Source organism: Sorex fumeus, unplaced genomic scaffold (genome assembly GCF_029834395.1).
Source record: "Sorex fumeus unplaced genomic scaffold, SorFum_2.1 ptg000046l, whole genome shotgun sequence".
Classification (NCBI taxonomy): Eukaryota; Metazoa; Chordata; class Mammalia; order Eulipotyphla; family Soricidae; genus Sorex; species Sorex fumeus.
The window spans coordinates 10,689,269-10,713,527 of NW_026606103.1; the positions used below are offsets into that span (position 1 = coordinate 10,689,269).

Consider the following 24,259-nt stretch of genomic DNA (forward strand, 5'->3'; position numbering starts at 1 on the left):
ATGTGCAACGGCGGGAAAGCTCGCGCAGCCCGCAGCATCTCTGCCGTTTCTGAAGACGTCGCTAGGCTGTGACACGCACTGGGTGGTGGGTGCGCTGGACGCCAGGGGAAGCGAGTGTATCTGCTAGGCCTCTCCCCTGCCGGGGTAGGTGAGCCAAGCCGGGATGTCAAGAGCACACAGGGCACACGTGTATGAGACAATCACCCAGTGAGAAGCCTTCGCCATCCCTGCAGGGGGAACTGAAATGGAGCGTCTGCGGAACTGGGGTTGGGGGGGAAGGGGGAGGGGATGAGCAAAATCTCCCCAGTTTCCCTCCTCCACCTTGGGAAAACCCGTTTGTACTCAATGCAACATTCCAAGAGTACTGTGTTGGATTATTTTTTGGAATGTTTATTGTAGTAATACATAGGGTTCTGTGCCTATAAGTAGCACTGTAGCACTGTTCTCCCGTTTTTCACAGATTTGCTGGAGTGGGCACCAGTATGGTCTCCATTGTGAGACTTGTTGTTACTGTTTTTGGAATATCGAATATGCCATGGGGAGCTTGCCAGGTTAGTACCCTGCGGTGTGCCTATAAGTAGCTACTAAATATACTTCACAGATATCCCCAGTAAAATCCTATCTGGTGTCCCTGGTACTGATTGCACCTCTTCAGAGCTTCCTCTTCCGTAGGGCTTGTCTTTTAGCATCTTTTACTTTTTATTGTTATTTTTTATTGTATTCTCCAGTAGAATGAAAAAAAACACACACAAAGTCAAATGTTTATTAAATATATATTGTCTATATATTTGAGAATATAGTAGGTATTCAAAAGGTGTTTATATGTCTAATGAACACATGAGATGAACTGCTTGGGGCCCCTGGAATAAACCATTGGTGTGCTCAGGTTAACATTTTTCCCCTCAGGTCCGAGCAAACCCAATTGCCCCAAAGCGTGTCCCTCGTCTTCACCATCTTTTAATTTCCCCTTGGCACAGTATGTCTTGCCTTCTCTAGCACTTACTGACGGGGCATTGTTGGACGCAGGGCTTCCATTGATGTGGTGCAGCTCATGGGGGTAGGGCCAGAGTCATATTCATGAGGCCATGTGGTACCAGGGTTAGAACTTTTTATGGAGCAGATTGAAATCTCCCTTCAATGACAGAGACTCCAGAGACTGCAAATAGCAAGCAGGATTTTTTGTAAGAATGGCTAGCCAGGGTCCCACCACCTACACAGACACGCAGGTCTGGCAGGTTGGGTAAAAGACCCCAAATTTCTTCAGAGGAGAACTTATATAGGCCTTCACTGACCAATACAGCAGAGCCCGTGCATTTCATAGCCAATAGATTTGTAATAACAGATACTTTCCTAACCAATCCGATTAAGGGTACATCACTTCTTAGCCTATAGTTTAAAGATCAGCATTTGCATCAGTGCTTAGGAATGTCCTGGGTTTTAGGGCAGTCCTGGGTCTTGCAACATGGGTATTTTGAGAAACATCCGGTTATCTGGTCTGACCCCCATCCTTCGAGTGCCTGTTTCTGAATTCCTTGCTCAGGGGCAGAAAAACCAGTTATTTTGCAATGCAGGTTCCTATTAAGCTAAGCTAAATTAATTCTGGTGGTGGTCCATTTTGGGCCTGTCCCTCACAGAACTCAGATCCCAGGGCGGAAACTTCCCCACTGGGCTCTCTCGCCTCACAGTGTTCCTTAAAACCGGACTTTCTGGTCTGACTTTCTACATATTCTTCAAATCTAGGCCTGGGAAGACCTGTCTCAGTCATAATCAAGGGCCACTGGGGAATCAATGATTGTTTCATCAGTGATAGAATTATGGATTCATCTCAAATTTAAGACCAACAAGATACTTCAGACATTATTTCAGGGGAATTCATACCATGACTTCATAGGATATGATGGACACTTTTCAGATGTACAAAATGAAATGATTTTTCTGCAGTCAAAGGAAATCTTCAGGACAAAGTTTGGGACGTCACGCTTACTATTTCTGGGACATGATGTAGCTAATAGTCTCTGAGTCTTGGCCACTGATGGGATTACATGGTGCCGGGGGCCAGGTGGTAGGTGTGACCCCCGCCTACTGGAATTTGGAGGATCTGGGTGGAGGATGCTCGACTCCAATCTGAGTAGGCTGGGAGATCTCGGCCCCGGAACCCGCGTGGCTTTGTCCCTCTGCCAGTACCTTCATGTGTGCGGAGAGTGGTCTCAGCATGGTGGTGGCTGGTCCTGGAGGTCTTCGGCTGCCGGAGCCCTGGTCGAGGTGGGGAGGAAAGCTCAACCCGCTCCCCTCCAAGGGACCCCGGCGAGGAACAGCCAGGCGCAGGGGCAGGAGACTGCACTGGTCTCGTCCGGGGGCTGGATTTTATAGTCTCTGAGTCTTGGCCGCTGATGGGATTACACGGCACCAGGGGGCCAGGTGGTGGGTGTGACCCCCGCCTACTGGAATTTGGAGGATCTGGGTGGAGGATGCTCTACTCCAATCCGAGTAGGCTGGGAGATCTCGGCCCCGGAACCTGCGTGGAACCTGCGTGGCTTTGTCCCTCTGCCAGTACCCATCAGCAGCCAAGACTCAGAGACTATAAAATCCAGCCCCCAGACGAGACCAGTGCAGTCTCCTGCCCCTGCGCCTGGCTGTTCCTCGCCAGGGTCCCTTGGAGGGGAGCGGGTTGAGCTTTCCTCCCCACCCCGACCAGGGCTCCGGCAGCCGAAGATCTCCAGGACCAGCCACCACCATGCTGAGACCACTCTCCGCACACATGAAGGTACTGGCAGAGGGACAAAGCCACGCGGGTTCCGGGGCCGAGATCTCCCAGCCTACTCAGATTGGAGTCGAGCATCCTCCACCCAGATCCTCCAAATTCCAGTAGGCGGGGGTCACACCCACCACCTGGCCCCCTGGTGCCGTGTAATCCCATCAGCGGCCAAGACTCAGAGACTATAAAATCAAGCTCCCTGAACCGCGCGGCTGCATTTGCGGCCGCGCGACATCTTATCAGGACATCTTTTTATGACATCTTATCTCATTCCTACTTTGGACAAACTTGCAGGCTATCGAATGTAGCCTGCCCACAGGGCAGAGTCTGGCAAACTCTCCGTGGCGTACCAAATATGCCAAATACCAGTAACAATGATGGGTCTCATTCTCCTAAAAGAGCCTTGAATATAATCTCAGGGCTAGGATGAAAGAGACGTTACTGGGGCCTGCTCAAGGCAATCGACGAATAACAGGATGATGAATGAAAAATGAATGAATGATGTAGCTAAAATAGAATTCCACAAGCTATTTTGACCATGACCTATACTAAGAAATGACTATTATATTGAAACCCAGTGTACATGTGTGCAATAAATTAAAAGTATAAAACAAAACTTTTAGGGAATTAAAAAAAATTATTTTCTGTTTTATGTCTGAATTTTTTGTCTGTTTTGAAACCATGCCTGAGTGTTTCCTAGAAATTGTGTGGTGCTGGGGATCAAATCTGGGTCTCCTGCGTGTACATGTTCTCTCATCCACTGAACTATCTCCTTACACCCTCTCTCCCTCTGCCATTAATTTGTTCAGCTTGTTTTAGGATCATACCTGACTGTGCTCAGGGCTTACTCCTGGCTCCCAGTCTTGGCAAGCCATGAGCACTATTTGTGATGCTAGAGTTCAAACCAAAGTCAGCAGCAAGTAAGATATGTGCTTTCTTCCTATATTATATCACCAGCACCCCCTCCCATTTAATACTTGTACTAATCCAAGAAGTGGATTTTAGAATCCAATAATTGAGTTAAAAATGTAAAACAAGAATATACTCGGCTTCTGTTACTAAGACATAGTTACAGTTACTATTTCAACAAAATTTTATTAAAATATAGTAATAGGTTAGACTCTGAACCTAACCATCAATACATTGAAGTAATTATATGAAACTGTTTTCAAAACAATGGACATAAGACAGTTAAAGCAGTATCATATTAAACACCTGGGTTGAGGAGTGAGGAGAGTCCAGAGAACTCAGGAGGGCAGAGTTCATGGTTCATACTAGGAGAAAGTAGCTTTGTATAGAGTGAGAGCACAGTGAGTAGCAGTACAAAAGACTGACAAATGAAAGGAAGTCAATAAAGCTGAGGGCTTATTCTCTCTCCAACGTAAGTCGAACAACCCTTCCTCTGGACAGATTGGCCAGGGATAAGAGAAAACATACACAGATTACCAAACCAGGAAGGGGAGAAACGAAAACATAAAAGAATTGATATTTATTTTATTTTATTAATTTTATCTTTTGTGTGTTTTGGGTCACAATGCTCAGGGGTCACTCCTGGCTCTGCACTAAGGAATTACCTCTGGTGGTGCTTGGGGGACCATATGGAATGTTGGGGATTGAACCCAGGTCAGCCATGTGCAAGGCAAACAGATTTTTATTTCTTTTAATGTAGAAAAAAACAAAACTATTGATACAATTTTAGGATTAAAATTGATTAGATAACAAAGCTGCAAAAATCAATAGGGATAGAAAATCAATTTATGTGAAAATTGTTATATCTGACCCCAGGGTTGTTAAGTCCTTGTCTAAGATTTTATTAAGCTGTCTGTTGCTTTAGGAGGTGTCACTCAGCCCCCATAGTCGAGAGACTTCAGGATCTATGGTCTGGGCCAATGACCCCACATGGTGGTGGCTGCGGGAAGTGGTTGTTGAGGTTTCTGAGGGTATAGGGGTTGCAGGGAGGCTGTCCACAGGTAGGATAACACTGTTTTGTCCTTCCTGCATAGCCTCAGGTAGTTTAGGTTTATTGGGTTGCTCCAATCACAGTGCTCCCATTCCTCTGTGTTTATTTGTGACTTCTTTCTTTGTGCTCTGTTGACTTGTAAATATTGTTTTTTTCTTCTCCCTAAGTCCTTTGCATGGTTTATTCAGAGCAATGTCCTTTTTGTATGGACACAAGAAGACAGTATGCTTTTGTCATGTGACTCTAGGTGATATTTTCCTCCTGGGCATCTGTTCTCTCACCTAAGCTTCAGCTGCCTTTGCTTCCTAGCGCCCCCAAAAGCAGGGTCCTGAGGAGGGACTGGATGGAACCAGGGCAAGCAGTAAGCTAAATGCTACCCTGGCATCGAGATGGGCCTGGCCAAAGTGCCATAATGCTTAACTATAAGTTAAGAGCTTGGTCATGGACAAATGCTGTCATGATCCAAAAAGTAATAACTAGATTTGGACCCTGCTAGGGTTAGGAATGATTAATCAGTCCTGAGTGCTGTAGTCTGAGTCTGTGGCCAAAATGTTCCCAGGAGAAATGCCTTACAAGCCTCTATGGTATCTCTTACTGTGTCCATACAAAAATAACTAGTATTAAGATGTTGATAGTTATTGGACTGAGGAAAGGAGAAAAACACCTTAGAAGGTATTTTTCCCTTGGGCAGTCAGGAAGGGCTTTGGAATACCTCTTAAGGGGTGTTCCCTTTGAGCCTGGTGGGCCCTCAGCAAGGGCTTTCTTATGTTGATTTTGCTACCTGACTGGATGCAGTGTCAGCCCAGCGTGCAGGGGAGTTGGAGAGGCAAGAGAGCTGGATAGTGAAAGAGAGAGAGCAGGGCAGCAAGAAGGACCACGGAGAGACTAGCAAGGGGGACAGAGGGAGAAGAATATAGAAGAAGAATACAGAAGCAGGCACATGGAGAGAGCTCAGGCTGTGAGACGGAGCATGGAGAGATTAGCGGGAGACAGGAGGAGATTGGAATGAGGAGCAGTGTGAGACTAGGATGGGAGGCTCAGAGAGACTGGGGCAGACATATGGGGAGAATGGAATAAATAGCATCTGATGAATGAACCAGCTTGGCCCTCATTTTGTCCACCCTCTGCCCCAGGGCCCGGGCCGCCACGGCTGGGGGAGAGGTCCAGGTCCCGGGGTCCCCCAGAACGCACGCAGCTAGGGGAAGAGCCCTTGGGGCCATCCCCTGGTCGCCCACAGAGTTTTTTTTACACACACCCGACTCTGAAAATAAACATCAGAGTTCTCAACACATTTCAGACACTGTGTTTTTAGTTTAAAAACTTTCCTCCAAAGAAAACAATTAGGAAAACTAGACAACATTTTTCATATATATTTCTAAAAAGAAAGAGAATAGGGAGAACCACTTTTGAACTCATTCTATCAAACTATTATTGCATTGATACCAAAATCAGACAAAGACATTATAAGAAAACCACATTGGTATCTAGCCACCCCAGTCTCTAATCCCAACCACAAAAACACTCAGTCACGGTCCTCCCTTTATTCATCGATTTTCTGGAGCAGGCCCAGTAACATCTCCATTGTGAGACTTGTTACTGCGTTTGGCATATTGAATATGTCACGGGGAGCTTGCCAGGCTTTGCCGTGCAGGCGAGATACTCTCGGTAGCTTGCTGGGCTCTCCGAGAGGGGCAGAGGAATCGAACTCGGGTCGGCCATATTGGCCGCTTGCAAGGCAAACACCCTCAAAAAAAATATGCACGCCTATATTTATTCCAGTGGTTTGTACAATAGCCGGGATATAGAAACAGCTCCAAGTTCTAGAGGCAGATGCACGGATGAAGAAGCTTGGTCTGTATACACAGCAGAATACTATGCAGCTGTTAGTGAAGATGAAATCTCATAGCTTGTTGCAAATTGGGTAGAAATATAGGGCATCATGTTAAGAAAAGTAAGAGTGACAAAGATAAATGCCAAACGCTCCCTCATCTGTGGTATATAGAAAAAATTAAGGGAATAGGCAATATTGGCAATGACAAAATTTTGGCCTTGGACTATAAAACTAAGATCACCAAAAAATGGAGAGGGGGGGGATAAAGAATGAAGAGATGAACGAAAAGTGGCATAGGACATTGGTGAAGGTCCTTCTATGTTTTGGGTACAGTAAAAATCGTGTTTAATTATAAATACGAAATATTCTTACCTATAACACCACAAAAGAAAAAGAAAACCATAGATCAATATCTTTCATGAATATCAATACTAAATTTCTCAAAAACATGTTAAGAAATTGGCTCAACAAAAGTTTATATATTATATATTCAAACATATCACAACCAATTCAGATTTATCTCAGAAAGATAGCTTTAAAAGTTAATATTCCAAAATAAGCAATTTGTAATGGACACAAACTAAAACCTAAGGTGTATGATATTCTCATAAGACACAAAATAGGTATTTGACCAAATTCAAGACCTGTTCCTAATAAGTCCTAGCAAACCAGAAGAAAAGTAATATCTTCAGCAGATAAATGGAATCTACAAAACACCTAGTACAAACAAATTATTTAAGCGGAAAACAAAATGTGTTTCCCTAAACACCGAAAAGAAATAAGTATATCCACATCTATTGTTTATATTCAGCAGTGTATTGGAGATTCTAGGCAATAAGATGTAAAAAATCTAGAAATGAAAAGCATACAGTTTGGGGTAAAAATAACAATTTAATAAACAAGCATAATATCATATATACAAAATCCTATAAAATTTTATGAAAATCCTATGAATGCACACACACATATATACATATCACTTGTATCACTTGTATCACTTGTATCACTTGTCCTGTTGCTTATCAATTTGCCCGAGTGGGCACCAGTAGCATCTCCATTCATCCCTGTCACATGCTAGTGTAGCCCAATGGCATCTGTTTGCTCCAAGAACACGAAGAGCCTCAAACCGTTCATTCAGGGTCTTGATAAAGAAGTCTGACCGTCTCGTAGGTGAGTGGCCACGTGTTCTTTTGACATCCCATGGAATCCATTCGGTAATGGCTCAAGTCCAGCGGTCGTCTCTAAATCATATTACGTGTCTGGCCCATCTGATTTTTGACTCCTTGGCAAACGAAGCAGCATTCCTGATCCTCAATCATCGACGGAGGGTAGAACTCCAATTCCTTTTCTCACTTGAGTGAAGCATGATACTCCAAGCACAGCTCTTTTGATTCCTCTTTGGGAGACCTGAATAGCATTCTCATCCTGTTTTCATAGGGCCCAGATGTCTGAGGCATATGTTAGTGCAGGAAGAACAGTAGAGTCAAAAAGATGTGCCCAGTGCCGGAGGTTTTTCATCCTCTTAACAACTTCTTCAATGCCCCCGAAGACGTTCCACGCCACTCTCTTCCTCCTGCAGAGTACTGGCACCAAGTTGTTCGTCATGTTGAGTTCTCAACCCAGGTACACATAACTGCTGCATTTGGAGATGTTCATTCTATTGAGAGCAAATGGAACATCAGGAACTAGTTTGTTTCTCATGAACATTGTCTTCGTAAGATTCAGCTGCAGTCCGACATTTCCACACTCACAGTGAAGTCAGCCAACATTCGTGTTGCTTGGTTAATGTTTGGTGTTATTAGGACGATATTATCAGTGAAGCAGAGGTGCTGTAGTTGCTGACCGTCTATCTTCACACCCATTCCTTCCTGTTCCAGTCATCGCATGATGTTCTTGAGGGTGGCACTGAAGAGTTTTGGTGAAATGGTATCTCCTTGCCGAACCCCTCTCTTTACATCAATGATCACTTCCTTGTAGAGTGTTGAGATCCTGGTAGTGAATCCGTAATACAGCTCGTGGAAGATCCTGATGTACTGAGTTTGAATGTTCTATTTGGCTTGGGCTTCGATGACTGCTTCAGTCTCACCAGAATCAAAGGCCTTCTTTAAATTGATGTACGTTAGACAGAGTGGCATCTTGAACTCTCATGTAACCTCAATGAGATTGGTCACCATGTGGATATGGTCAATCATGCTGAATCCTTTTCAGAATCTGGCTTGCTCGCATAGTTGACCTTCATCTAGTATTCTGCCAATCCTACTTTGGATGACTCGAGTGAACAACTTGTAGATGACAGACAATAGGCAGATAGGGCAATAGTTGCTGATGTGGATGTCTCCCTTCTTGTACAACAGAACGATCCTGCTGGTTTTCCAATGGGATGGAACCTTGCATTCAGACAGGTAGTGTGTGAAGAGTCAAGCCAGTGTATTGACGAGTACAGGCAACAGATTCTTCAGGTGTTCGGGTCTGACCTTGTCTGGACTGGGTCTGCTGTACACTTTTTTACTGATGAAATGACATTTTGGATTTCAGAAGGGAGAACTCTGGGAACAACATATCCATCCTGCAGAATTTTGTATGTGGGCAGGTGGACATGGTTATCAAAGAGATCCTAGTAGAAGTCATGGATAACCTTCTCCATTGCCCTTCTGGAAGAAGTGATAGATCCATAAGGATGTCCGAGGACAGTCATCTTGATCTTATAGTTGGCAAAGGACAGGCGAGCATTGTAAATACTTTTCCTGGCTTCTGCCGCATCAGCCAACGCTGCTGCTCTTCACTCTTTGAGGTCTTCCTTTATCATTTCTCTGCACAGCTTTTCGAGCTCTGAGGTTAGCTTGTGATTACCTGAGGCTCATACCAAACCATGTTGGCGAAGGAGCTCGAGAATTTCCAAAGATAGGTGTCTTTTTGTGGCTTTCTCACTCTCAGCAGTCTTCGAACAGTCATGGAGGTTCTGGACCAATCAATCATATTCCTTGTCGATGTTGTCAATGATGGCATCTTCCCATATTGCTACAGTAATGCCAAAGAGTTCCCAGTTTGTGGTCATTCTGGGAGTTTTCTTCTTAAACTTTGCAGCCCTTCATGCCTGCTCCGTGAAGTAGAATTTTGGACAAAGGAGACAGTGGTCTGATCCTGTTTAGAATTTTGGGACAACAGCGATATCAGTCAGGCAAAACCATCAATTGAATTTGATTTAGTCAATTTTGTTGTGGAACTGTCCATCAGGAGACTCCCATGTCCAAAGTTTAGATTCAACCTTCTGGAACTACAAGTTACCATGGATGGGTTTGGTTTACATAATGAATTCAGATTGACTCTCACCCTGTTCATTCCATTCTAGGACTTGGATCCAAATGTGGAGTTCTTCAGGTGACCTTCTCGGTCTTATCTTTGCATTAAAATCACTGACAATGACCTTGTAGAAGGTGTGGTCATCTTTATAGAACTTTTTAGAACTTCCCCGGCTTCATATATATACATATATATGTCTAAATAAATAAATATATATGTGTAGGTGATATATATCAATGTATCACCCTCAACTGGTTGTTCATCAGATTACTCGAGCGGGCACCAGTAACATCTCTATTCCTCCCAGCCCTGAGATTTCAGCAGCCTCTTCTTACTCATCTTTTCCCAACAACTGGAGGCTCTTTCAGGGTCAGGGGAATGAGACCTGTTGTCATTACTGTATTTGGCATATCAAATACTCCACTGGGAGCTTGCCAGGCTCTGTCCTTATGGGCAGGATACTCTTGGTAGCTTGCCGGGCTCTTCAGGAGGCATATATTTTATACATTTTTCTCTATGGTTTGTTGACTACTGTCTGAACCCCACAGATATGGTGTAGTAATGATGGAAAATGGGTAGGAAGTGTCTTTTAATGGTGCTGGCAGGGTGTGGCTTATAGTTGTGATCCCTGAGTCACCGGAGACTGGGTAAGCAGGCAGAAGACCTCTGTTCCTGGGTTCCATTGAGTCAAGAGGCCAAGGTCACGAAGTTCCACATTCTGGGTTCCGTGGGGCTTCATTCATTTGTGAGGCTAGGCCTGAGCATCCGGAAAGTGGCCTAGAGCATGGCAGTGGTTGGGTAGTGGAGGTTGGCTGCCGAGGCTGGGTTCCTTGGGGTAGGGAGGGCTTTCACCTGCCTCACAGCCTGGCACATAGTCCATGTATATGTACATGTATATAAAACCATGAGATAGAGCATTACAAAGCTGTTCATGATTGGGTTTCAGTCATGTAAAGTTCCAACACCCATCCCTCCACTAGTGTAATTTCCTAGCAGCAAAGTCCCCAGTTTCCCTCCCAGCCCCTGCCCAAATCCCCCTCACTCCAGCCTGCCACTCCCTAAAATACTTTTGTAGAAATATACTTACATTGTAGGATTAGTAAAGTTTATAGAATACAAGTTAAATATTTACAAATGTTTACAAATTAATATTTTCTATATAACAACAGAAATCAATAACTAGTTTTTAATAATTAATAACAAAAGCACCAACTGGAATGGTTATATTAAGACTTATGTAATAAATATGGGTTAGAATGTGACTCAGCTGGATTTCTATTTTTTGTTGGTTTTTTGGTACCACACACAGTAGTAGTCAGAGCTAACTCCTGGCTCTGTGCTCAGGGATCATTTGCAGCATGTCTCTGGGGACCATATGGAGTTCCAGGGATTAAACTGGCATCAGCAACATGCAAGACAAGTGTTCTAACCACTGTAGTATTACTCTGGCCCTATTGGAGGGAAACAGATATTCCACAATCTGTACTGGGTCCAGGCAGACATGGGACAAACGATGACGGGCGCACAGAGAAACCACTCTGGGAAACAGTTGATGGCCGGTCACTTTATTGCCAAATACATGCATATTTTATAGAGAATCTTGGCTTAGAAGGATGGTCCAATCACATAAAGTTTAGCATTATGACCTATCACCTTTCCAACTCCACTTTGCCCTGGCCCAATCCCAATTATGGCTAGATGCTGCAGTTAGGAATAATTCGCTAAGCATAGGTGACAATTCTTGGGGGGTTGGGTGAGACTTGAGACCAGATACATGGTATCATTTTAACATTTTACCTTGTAAAATGTGCCCAGACATTCCCTACTGGGTCGCTCTGCAGGGACAAGTCTTATCTGCTATGCAGGGACAGATCTTATCTGCCCTAGGGCCTGTTGCCATGCTCCACATCTTTTTATTTAAATTTAAAACCTACTGTATTAAAAACAGGGAGATCTTAAAGGTTAACCCCCAATTAAAGGGGCTTTTCCTTCTCATTCACTTAAGCTAGTAACCCGTAGAAATTAGTAGAAATTATCGTATTAAATTGATTTTTAGTCATTTTGTAATCAGATGGACTGGTCACGTAATGAGATTTAAAGACGACCGCTGGACTAGAGATGTTACTGACTGGATTCCAGGGGATGTCAAAAGACCGCGTGGCCGCCCACCTACCAGATGGTCAGACTTCTTCGTCAAGATCATGAATGATCGGTTTGAGGTTCTTCATGTTCCCAGAGCAAACAGATGCCATTGGGCTACACTAGCATGCCACAGGGACAAATGGAGACGTTACTGGCGCCCGCTCGAGCAAATCGACGACTAACGGGAAGTTAAGTGATTAAGTGATTAAGTCATTTTGTATGAACACAGCAAGAGATAATATAAGCTTAAAGGTGGTTCCCCCTTGGGACATCTCACATCAGAATATAGTCCTCAGGCCAGATTAATTCTTCCCAACCCTAGCAGGGCTCTTGTTCCATTTGCTGGTACTCTGCCTTTGGGTGCTAGAAACTAAGAGCAACTGAGGCTTAATTTAAGTGAACGGATGTCCAGGAGTAAACATTGTCCGGAGTCAATTAACTCCCAAATCACAAAAGCATAGCATAAACTGTCTTCCTGTGTCTCTGCAGAAGGACATTGCTCTGAAGTAAACTATGTACAAGAATATAAGGGAAAGAGAAAAGCAATACATTCATACCCATATATTACAGTTGGGAATCGCCACATGTAGGAAAATTGGTTGATAGGGGCTCATATTGCTGGACTGTAAATTGATGGACCAATATCCAAGTCATCTCTTGAAAACATGTTTAAGCAAATCTAAGTAAGCAATGGGGCTATGGCTAATAAACAGAGAACCACAATAAAAGGTGTAAATAAGGCAAATATCCAAGGCAGGGACTAAGGTGAAGAGGAGAAGAGGGGGTGGTCACTGAAACGTTCTCTAACATTATCACGAATTTTATCCATAGTCTTAATATTATCCTCAACTATCCCAGATTCATTAATAAAATAACAACATATAATTTTTCATCATCCTGTTATTCCTCGATTGTCTTGAGCAGGCCCCAGTAACGTCTCTTTCATCCTAGCCCTGAGATTATATTCAAGGCTATTTAGGAGAATGAGACCCATCATTGTTACTGGTATTTGGCATATTTGGTACGCCACGGGGAGTTTGCCAGACTCTACCCTGTGGGCAGGGTTATTTTTAACATATAATAATAACAAACAATAATAACAAACCTCCCCTTTGTCTGTTGTTATTAAGTCCAGTGCTCTATGATTTTGAAGAACAAAATTTTCTGAATTCTAGGAAAATATGGATTAAAAGGAGTTAAAGTACTCACAAGATTTATATATTTCATTTACCTACATATTCCTTCAATCTTTTCTCACTCTGTCACTTCCAGTGGACTTCATTTTGTATTATTATTTTTGAAGTTCTGAAGCTAGTCTGGAATTACAGCAGGAAAGACTGTTATCTTTACAACATTTTCCAAGGCACAATGTTATGGCTTCAGACTATTGGGCTGACATTTGAGATTATAACTCTTTGCTAAATTGCTCTAGAAATTTTAGTTACCAAAAGCCTCAAAGATCAAATAAAACACTGGTAGAATAAGTTTTGCAACCAATATTATAATTCTAGAAACTCATATTCTAAATTAACCCATTACTCTTTGAACCAGTTTTTATGTACCATAATTATTTCAACTCACATAATAACAATCCAATGCAGATACAAACAAATATATCTGTATATGTATATATATATATTTGTATATACATATATATTGACATACCAACATAATAAAACTTTTGGACCAATTTTTATGAAACATGAGAAAATCCTCTTCGGCTTTATTTCAGTATTTCTTGCACCTGAGTTATTTCAAATTATGAGCTTTCTACACCAGATACTTTAACAATTCTACAAGAAAAAGTCCCTTGGTTTTTTTTCCAAACGCCAGTGTTTATGAAGATATGAGAAAATTTTGTTTTTGGTGGATTCTGTACCTCTGTTGTTTGTAAAACAGCCCAATTTTTCATTAAAATTGGCTGAGGCTTATAAGATAAATAAAGTCTTGCATTCTCTGAACTCTTGTTTCACTTTAGTTTCAGGCTCTAGTTACACAGCTCTTTCTAGATAGTGCAGATTCTGAAGGTCAAAAGAATTTCAACTGTTTATTGATGTTTTTCCATCAATTCAATTTCCATCAATTCAATAATTAATGTGTTTCCAATAAGAAATTTAGGTTGAGGATTTCAATTTCTCTGTAGGCTCAACATTCTGACAAGAATCTGTTTAAATCTGGTCTGACAAGTTCCAAAAACACCTAAAACTTTTAAATTCCTGGGTTGCATATCACTCTGACCTCTCTGATGATGATGCTTGTCCAGATTTAAGGATTTCTACTTCTGAATTTAACCTGGCTCTAGCATTCGAGTACTCTACATAGACAGACAGACAGAAAGACAACAGACTGATTACAAACACCACATGTACATGTGCACACATATATACTTCATTGCTGATTCTGACCCTTTAAGAATGCCAGGGATAAAACTGATGAATTAACAGCTTCCCATTCTCTTTCATCTCAGCATTGCTCGGAATATTCAGGGAGTTTCATGGCTCCATACAAATTTAAGCAGCATTTGCTTAAGTTCTTGAAGAATGTCATTAGAATTGGTTGTACTGAATCTGCATAATTTGGGCGGGGGGGGAGGGCTATGGTTATTTTGATTGTTAATATTTCCTATTCATGAACATGAAATATTTTTCTATTTTCTTGTGTCCTCTTTTACTTCTTATAATAATTACTTCTAGTCTTTGTTGTATAAGTCTTTCATACATTTTGTGAAATTGATTTTAAATTGATTTGTTAAATTGATTCATAAGTACTTGATGTTTCTTGACACAACTTTAATTGTTTTGCTTTCTATTTTAGTTATTTTCTCCTAGTTGCATATTAAAATGCGACGTTTTTGTGGTTGACTTTGTAACTTGCAACCTTACTGTATTGATTTGTGTGTGTGTGTGTGTGTGTGTATGTGTGTGTGTGTGTAATCTTATGGGTATACTATGTATCTGTATGTATCTGCAAATAGTGATCTTTTAACATCTTTACAACTTGAATACCTTTGTTTATTTTGCTGGTCTTGCTGAAATAAAATGTTATCTCACTTAAAAAAAAAAAAAAAGACTGATGGATTTAGAAAGGAAGGATCAGTCCCCAGAGCAAAGTTAGCCCTGTTGGCCGATTTGGAACTTTGTCCCACTGTTTCCCAGCCTGACCAGCCTTTTTTCTGCTTGTTAAAAATGGGTCAAGAAAGCACTTTTGAGAACATAAAACTGGCAAAATAAACTATGACAATGCTGTTGTAAGTCTCAGATGGTACTTTTTTTTTTAATAGACTCTTCTAGTTCTGAGCAGAGAGTTAGAATTTTCTTATCAGACATAGGGATCAGTGTGAGTTCTGGATTATTGGGATGATCTAGAAAAATTTTGGTGGAAATGGGAAAGGTGGGGTGCTAAAGTCTTCAGAGGGAACCCATTCTTGTGGGTTTTGTACTTACAGTCTTTCTTCCAGTGATATCCCTTCTGACATAGAGGGCAGAGGGTTTTTAGGTCTGGCGGTATCTTCTCTGAGGGGGCCCTTCTGGGACAGTTTTTTCTCCAGTGACCTAACTCACCACATACAAAGCAAGGAGGGATGCTCATGTGATTATCCTGCAAGGTAGAAGTCATTGCTGCAGCATTGAAGGAGGATGAACCTACACCTTGTGTTTTAATGATCCAGTCCTTGTAATGAGCATGCCGCATGTCCTCGCAGGCACACTTACATTCAGGAGTCATTCCATCCCTGACCAATTGTGTACCATTCCATCCTGAATAATGAGTTCTAAGACTTTCTTTGACTTCCTGAACAAAGTCAGGGAAAAAGCTCTGTTGTTTTCTGAAGCAGGAAAGTTAGAGTCATGCCAGAGGGCCCATCAGCACCCAGGCATGAGCCTTTCTGAGGACTGATTAATGCACAGGTGAACTTGAGCAAAATAATCTGTGGCTGTTGTAACAGAGAGTGTGAGCCTCTAGCTACTCTCTCCCCTAGCAGGTGATCTAGGGTCCAAGTTGGCAGGGCATGGGAGTGTGCACTATGGCAGTCAACCTCCAGGCACTCATCTCTATAAAAATATTCCCAGTGAAGGAAGAGTCCGTGAGAAGGACCCAAGCAACGTCCTGTCAATCATGGGGAGAGTTAAGGATAAAGAATTGGTGTACAGCATCGATTTGGTCCAAGGTGCCCTAACATCATCTTTCTTAATGTCAGTACGCAGATCCTGAAGTTCCTGAGAAGAATAGGGGGTCCACATGTGTACTGGATAAAGAGAGATTACATCCTGCAGGGCTGCAAAGTTTACACCGGATGGCGGATGGCTCAGGAACTGAATGGTGGGGGCGGGGGGCAGTGGGGACTGATGGCAGTGGCTGAATAGGGGAATTAGCAGACTTGGCAGGACAAAGGAGCACCTGGGATTCTGTCTATCCTCTTGGGGATGTATTTGAGGCCTCCTCAAAAAACCTAAGGCACTGGTGAAGGGCCGAAAAACTGGCAAAAATTTCAGGGAAAACACTTTCTTGTCTCTCACCTGAGCCTTAGCGGTCAGGTACTAGATTCGGGACCAGATGGATTTGGTGATCCAGGGAGTGATCTCACACACATGTCTCCCCAAAACCTCACCCTGAGAACGACTAAGTTCCTTGGAGCTGGTAGCCCCCATGGTTGCAGGTAGAGGGAGGAAGAAGGGAAGTGGGGTGAGGGAAAGGGATGGGCAACACTCTGATGCATGTTCAGCTGGACCCATTGTGGGACCTACAGTTCCCTTGGCGCAGGTATAACCCCTCTCACAGGTTGCTCTCTTATAGGGCAAGTCTCCTTCAGCCGTTACGAGATCCATGGAAACACAAGTTAGAGCACTCTCAGATCTCATAGCAGAAGTTGTGGGGCCTATTCACTCACTCTGGAGACACTTGGCACTCCTCATTCACATGGTCAGAATTCAAAGGTGGAAGAAGAGGCTGCTCCAGCGCTGGGCTGGCACGACCGTGAATGAACAGAGGGACAGCTCAGGATTATATGCAAGTGCATGGGAAAGGTAGAAAGAAAGACTGTAGGACACTCGTGATGGGCTCTGGAGAAAAGAGGTATACCAGAGCCACCTTCGGATGACTCCAAGGAATAGCCAAGACCAGACACACCATCAGTTGTTACCCTAGTCCCACAGATCCCTTGCATCCTTAAGGTCCAAAAGAGTCAGGAATATAGTGAGACAAGGAAAGATGACTGAGGGACTGAAGAAGCCCGGTGTTCCCCCAGATCGGGTCAGGAGAACTCACCCATCTGAAACGTCACTGATTCCCCTAGTAGGTGCCTCACGTTCGGGTGCCAGATATTAGGGAACAGTTTTTTCCCAAAGTGCCCAGACACTTGGTTCAGGCAGATGCCGAGTGAAGGATGACGGTCACGTGGAGAAACCACCCTGGGACACAGCTGATGGCTATTCACTTTATTGCCAAATACACACATATTTTATAGAGGGTCTTGGCTTAAGAGGATGGCCCAATCACATGAAGTTTAGCATTACTGACCTTCACCTTTCCAACTCTGCTTTGCCTGGCCCAATCCCAACTAGGGCTAGATGTTGCAGTTAGGAATGACTCGCTAAACATAGGTGACGATTCTTGAGGGGTTGAGTGAGACTCAAGGCCGGATCCTTGGTGCTTGCAAAATGTGCCCAGACACTCCATACTGGATCACTATGCAGGGACAGGTCTTATCTGCTATGCAGGGACAGATCTTATCTGCTGAGGCGCCTGTTGCCATGTTCCACACCCCACAAATGAAGTTTTCATACATTGCTGGTGTAAAAATAAAATGATATAAACACTGTGGAAAAATATAGCAGCTATACTAAAAAAAGCGAGGCATATAATCAGTCATTCCACTTCTATGTACTTTCAATAAAGGAAATGTAAACATATATTCATACAAAGACTTCTATGTGAATATTCACAGGCTCTTTGTTAGACATAGGACTTCAAACATTCCAAAGCATTTACCAATAGGTGAATGGATAAATAGTGGCATGCCTGTTTAATTAAATATCCTCGGATACTAAGGTTGGGAGAGTATTTGCCTTGCATGCAGCTGATCCAAGTTTGATCCCTGACATCTGGATCCCTGAGCACTGCCAGGAGTAACCCCTGAGCATCACCATATGTGACCCTCCCAAAAAATTAAAAATTAAAAAAATGTTACTAAGTAATAAAAATCAATATGCCATATGAGTAAATGTACAATTAATTTTGCTAAGTGAAAGAAAGCAGACAAATTAAACTATACTGTACTATCTCACTTTTATAATGTGGAATTGAACTATCGTGACCATGTGGAGCAGTGACTCTAAGTGAGGGTGGAGAAGAACGGACATTGAAGAGCTGAAGGTCACAGAGAAGCTTTAAAAATGAGAGATTATTAAATTATAGGTTAAAGTTGATTTAATTTACTGTATGTCAATTTTACATTATAAAGTTACTTTTAAAAGCAAGCAAGAAACATTGTCTTAGATCTTTCTAACATAAGCTCTTTCTGTCATTGGATTGCTAGTAGAATTTCCTATTATAGGAAGAAATTATTATTTATTTATTTGCTTTGTTTTGGGGGGCACACCTGCCGATGCTCAGCAGTTACTCCTGATTTGCACTCAGAAATCATTCCTGGAAGAACTCAGGGTGCCATGTGGGATGTCAAGGATTAAACTCAGGTCGGCTGTATGCAAGGAAAACACCCTATCTGTTATGCTATCTTTTCTACTCCAAGAAAAATAATTATTAAGTTGAAAGAGGTTTTTGCTTTTGCTTTTTGGGTAACAATGGCGATGTTCAGGGGTTATTTCTGGCTCTTCCCTCAGAAATTACTCCTGATGGTGTTTAGGAGACCATATGGAATGGCAGGAATCAAACCCGGTTAGCCGCATGCAAAGCAAATCCTCTATACTATAGCTCTAGCCCTCAAAAATATTTTTTAACAAAATGATGTGTTGTTATAATTTGAAGGTAGCCTACTATGTAATTCTTTTCGCATTTTGGGAAATTTTGGTGAAAACCATGATTAAAAAATATAGATGATAGTCTACATTAAGTACTATCAAAAAGAGATAGTAATTTATATATAGAAATAGGCTGAATATCCATTAATAATAAAATAGTATATAATTATATAAGCTACAAATAGTATAAATTACAATACTTATGTTCTCAGTATCACTGTAGCACTGTTCTCCTGTTGTTCATTGATTTGCTCGAGCAGGCCCAGTAATGCCTCCATTGTGAGACTTGTTTTCACTGTATTTGGCATATAGAATACATCCTGGGTAGCTTGCCAGGTTTTGATGTGAGGGCGAGATACTCTCGGTAGCTTGCCGGGCTCTCTGAGAGGGGTGGAGGATTCGAACCCGGGCTGACCATGTTGGCCACATACAAGGCAAATGCCTTACCCACTGTGCTATCATTCTCAGTATATCTAATTAAAAAGTTACAATTACATAATATATATTTTAAATTATTACCTATAATATTACATAGTATCATCCTGTTTTTACAGTCTCTCCATTTAGTGGATAGAAATAAAGTCTAAATAAACAAATTTATAATCTAAACACTATCAATACTCACACCTAGTCCTTTAATGTCCTATTTTATAAAAAAGAATTCTTGTTGCACCAACAAAGAACTAATTTTTTTAAACCAGAGAATTCTTTTATTCCTCAAAAAAAAACTACCCAGCTCATTTTATTTTAATCAAATTTTTTGAGTTCCACATATTTGACACTTACAATGTCAAATTATTGCACTTATATGCAAAGAATTTTGTTGATAGTCATGTTACTACCAGAGTTAAAGGAATTAACAAGATGTTCTTTCAGCTGGAGTAGCAACCCTTTATTAAGTAGTAGGTTTCTATCAGGCTATTTCTAATTAATTAGACGAGGTCATACTAGAATAGAAAGCATTAAGGATTCATTACACATAAAATGGTAACATTTAATGTACTTTTTTTCATTTCAATGATTGTGTTGTAAATGTGTTTTATATTAAGATTCATAATCAAATAAGCTTGAGATGTACTGGCAGATCATAATGCATTTATCAGTCATTTACAGAAATTTTACACAAATGGATGCAGCTTTAAGCCTGCTTGAACACTTCTAAATCAGGATGTGAGCAGTATTTCAAAGATTGTAGAGTCCTTACATAGTCCACTAGCAGTTATCAACTCCTTGAAAGCAAACATTCTTTTGTCATTCTGACCTTGACATCTAACACAGATGTTTCAAGGAGCTTGATATATGCTGCTTTAATTAAAGTCAATCTTATAGTCTTATACCTTTAATGACTATTTTATTTTGTTGTTAGGTCAAATCTGAATCCTTAATAACTTTCATCCAATACTCCTAGTTTTAATCTCTTAGCTACAAATGAAATGGAACATTTTTTCCATGTTCTGTCAATAATCAAATATAAATTTTTTGACTTTTCTAAACATCTCGAAGTCTTGAATCTGTACCTTATTACACATTCTCAGCATTTTCATTATCAGCATTGCAATCTTTAAGGCTCCATAACCTTCTTAATCCATGTTCAAAATATGGAGCGAATAATCACATGGCTATTAAACACCACAAAGTTCCCAGTCCAAATTGAGATGTTCTAAAGTATTACATTCTCTACTTATAGTAAAAAATGCATTTTTGAAAAAGAATGCAAAGGAACCAGAAAAATAGTAAATAAAATAGGGTGTTTCCCTTACATGTGCAAACACAGGTTCATCCCATGTGGTCCTTTGAGCATCACCAGAACTAATCTCTGAGCACAGAGTCATGAATAAGCTCTGAGCACCACTGTGTGACACCCCAAAAACAAATGAATAAATAAAAAGGGTATAAAATATCTTGCTATTATATATTGAGTTTGTGCTGGAAAGACAATATTGGGAATTTATTGGATTACATAAAATGAAACATCAAAATTAATTCATCTGTTTCTTTTTTAATCCTTTTAGTATAGAAAATACTTTTTCTTGTTATTTACTCATTATTCAACATTCATAAAATCTCATTGTCAGTATTTTTGAATTAATGATATAAGTCGTTTCTTTTCAAATTTTTCTATATAATCTTTAAAACTGAATCTGACATCCAAAATCATAACTCTTTTACTCATAGGTCAAATATACATGTTTCCATGTATCTATTTAAGCAATTGATAGAATATATTTAACATTACAGGTCCTGACATTCAGTTAGAGACATTATTTAAGTTGACATTCACTCCTTAATTAATTTTTTCATCTTTATACTGAGTGTAACTATTTAACTAGCAAAAAATTCAATCCATCGAACTGAATTTGTGATCATGTGTCTTGACCCTTGTTCTGGGTTACCTAAACATTATCCGATCCAATAAATAGCAAGTTGATATTTTTCACAATTGTTTGTTTGGGTTTTTGTTCATGCTATTGTTTTTACATATCTTGGCTTTTATTTTGTGGAATCACCATCTCTGGACAATCAACATGAAACTCATTTTTCCCGCCAAATCCAGATATAACATTCCAATCTAATATCAGCCTGTTTTTCTGATCCCAAAATCCATTTTTTTTTGGCTCCTGTTCTATCATTTTCAATCTTTTTCTCCCAGAGAATTTTTCTCAAATACTATTTCAGCACTTGGTTTAATGTGTGGATTCCTTCTTCATAGCTTATGCTTGTGAAGGTCCACCTAGCCAATTTCATATTCTATCCTTTGATGGAGAAAGGTTAGTAGGGTAATTTTAAAAAGTGTAAAACAGGTAAGTGTTGCCCTCTTCTCACTTTGCCAATTGAACTTATGTCTTAATTGGTCACTCAAGTGGGGCAAAGGAAGTGTCCTTCTAAAACTCAGGCAAACTGGGTGTTTGTCTTGTATTCTGTCAGAGAAAACACTGTGAAAAAAGTAATCAATTAATTAAATAAGTAAGTGAAAGTGGTTAAAAGAAACTGAATGAGTGGTAATTTTGGCATATACTTGATTATATATTTTGTTGAAAAGTAGACATTTTCTATTCTTCCATGTGTCATCCCTCCCCAAGTATTACCAACAGTTCTATGGCCCATAAACAAGTGCTATTATGACCTTTCTCATATTTTTAGCCAGTTAAATATTCTATAAAATCTCCTAAATGACCTCATTTAAAAAATATCACAATCTTAATTAAACATTTTGCTTCTGTCTTTTCCAACATAAAAATCCTTTTACTTATTAGAGAACGACACATAATATAAAGTGATTTACATTACATTGTCTCTAGAATCTGATAATGTATCAGTGCATATCAACTATAGGTTAATCTCTTCAAGCTTCTTCTTACTGAAAGCCTGGTTCAAATAGTCCTATTTCTTGTGTATGATTTATTATAAGTTTGATGCATTTCAGATAATGTTCTTCTGCCATTGTTCTCATAGGATTCAAGTGCTGTATTGTAATCAGAACTTGGTTATGTAGGATACCTTTCACTTGGGAAATATAATTTGGGAGAGGTAGGATGTGACAACTCTGTATACCTATTCCATAGACTTTAACATTATTGTAAATTCCTAAATGGAACATAGATAGATAAAATCCACAACTAGTTACACAAAATTTCATTTCTTTCTCTTGATATTATCTGTACCTGTAAAACCAGATATTGTATTACATAGAGAGCTTTCTTTCTCTCCAATCAATATTTTATATTACAGTAAGGTTAGTCAAAAGATTTTATCTAGTTTTTTTCCAAAAACGTTTCTTAAAGCCAAGGACACGTCATCTTATCAACATCTGGTATGTTGTAGAATTGTTTGCAATTCTCCAATTGTGTTCCAAATAAGCCTGACATAATTCCATGACCCTATCATGAATGTCCTTCCTCATCCACCAAATACTAGAAAGATTTTTTGATGCTAATATTTGTGAGTACTTTATATATCCCAGATACCAACCACAATATCAAACTGATACGTTGACCTCAAATACTTTTTCCCATTCAGTTATCTGTCTTTTACTTTTAGAATTAGTTACTTTTGCCGTGCAAAAAATCTTTAATTTGATACTGTCCCATTTATTTATTTTTGATTCTGTTGCCTTTGACAGTGACATTGTAACATCAAAGAACGTTATATTTCTTTCTTTGAGGTTCATATTTTGGAGTATTCTACCCATATATTCATCAATGTGTTCTATGGATTCTGGTCTGATCACTGATCTACTTTGAATTGACTGTTGTATAAGGTGTGAGACATGAGGCAAGTTTAAATTTTTTGCATGTGGTCATTCAGTTCTGCCAGCACCACTTGCTGTCTTTACTCCTTTACATGATCCCCGTACTTTTGTTAAAAATTAGCTGACCACATATCTGAAGGATTGTTCTTTGATATTCTATTCTAACCTATTGGTGAGAGACTCTGCCCTTATTCTAATATCATGCTATTTGGATCACTATGGATTTATAGTACTGTTTCAAGTTATATAATGAGGTAACCCACAGTTTCTTACTTCAGTATGGTTTTAGCTATTCAGGGTCTTTTATGACACCGTACAAGCTTTATTATGAACTGTTTTAAGGCAAGCACCCTACCTTCTGTGTTATAGCTCCAGCCCCTTATAAACTGTTTTAAGTCCTTGAAGAATGTTGTTTGAATTTGGATAGGGATTGCATTGTATCTATTTAGTAGTTTAGGTAAAATGATCATTTTGACAGTATTGATACTTCCAACCCAAGAGAATGAAGTATTTTTCCATTTTCTAAGATTTTTCTATTTCTTTCTTAAATGTCTTGACAGTTTCATGGTGTATATATATTTATGTATATAATGCACCATATATATTTTCATGGTGTATATATATATATATGTATATGTCCCATCTTTTTGTTAACTTGATTCCTAGATTGATCAACTATATCCACATGATAACCAAGCTGATTGAGAATTCTCGGGAGTTCAAGATTCTGCTATGTCTAACATTCATTGATTTAAAGAAGGCCTTTGATTCTGTTGAGACAGAAGTAGTCATTGAAGCCCTAGTCAAACAGGGCGTTCAAACTCAATACATCAGGAACGTCCTGTGTTATGGGTTCACTACTAGGATCTCACCATTCTACAAGGAAATGATCATCCATGTCAAGAGAGGGGTTCAGCAAGGTGATACCATTTCACCAAAATTCTTCAGTGCCACATATGTGATGACTGGAATGGGAAGGAATGGGAGTGAAGGTAGATGGTCGGCAACTACATCACCTCCGCTTCACTGATGACATAGTTCTAATAAC

At 40.4% G+C, this 24,259-nt stretch overlaps 1 non-coding gene and 1 pseudogene across 1 annotated transcript; both read left to right on the forward strand.

The window, feature by feature from the left end:
• The window catches only part of LOC130031228 (bone morphogenetic protein receptor type-1A-like), a 110,738-nt pseudogene continuing 86,479 nt past the window's right edge, over window positions 1-24,259 (forward strand).
• LOC130031286 (small nucleolar RNA SNORA27) lies at window positions 21,772-21,898 on the forward strand. Its single transcript, XR_008793634.1, has one exon. It is a non-coding gene; the product is annotated as a small nucleolar RNA SNORA27 (small nucleolar RNA).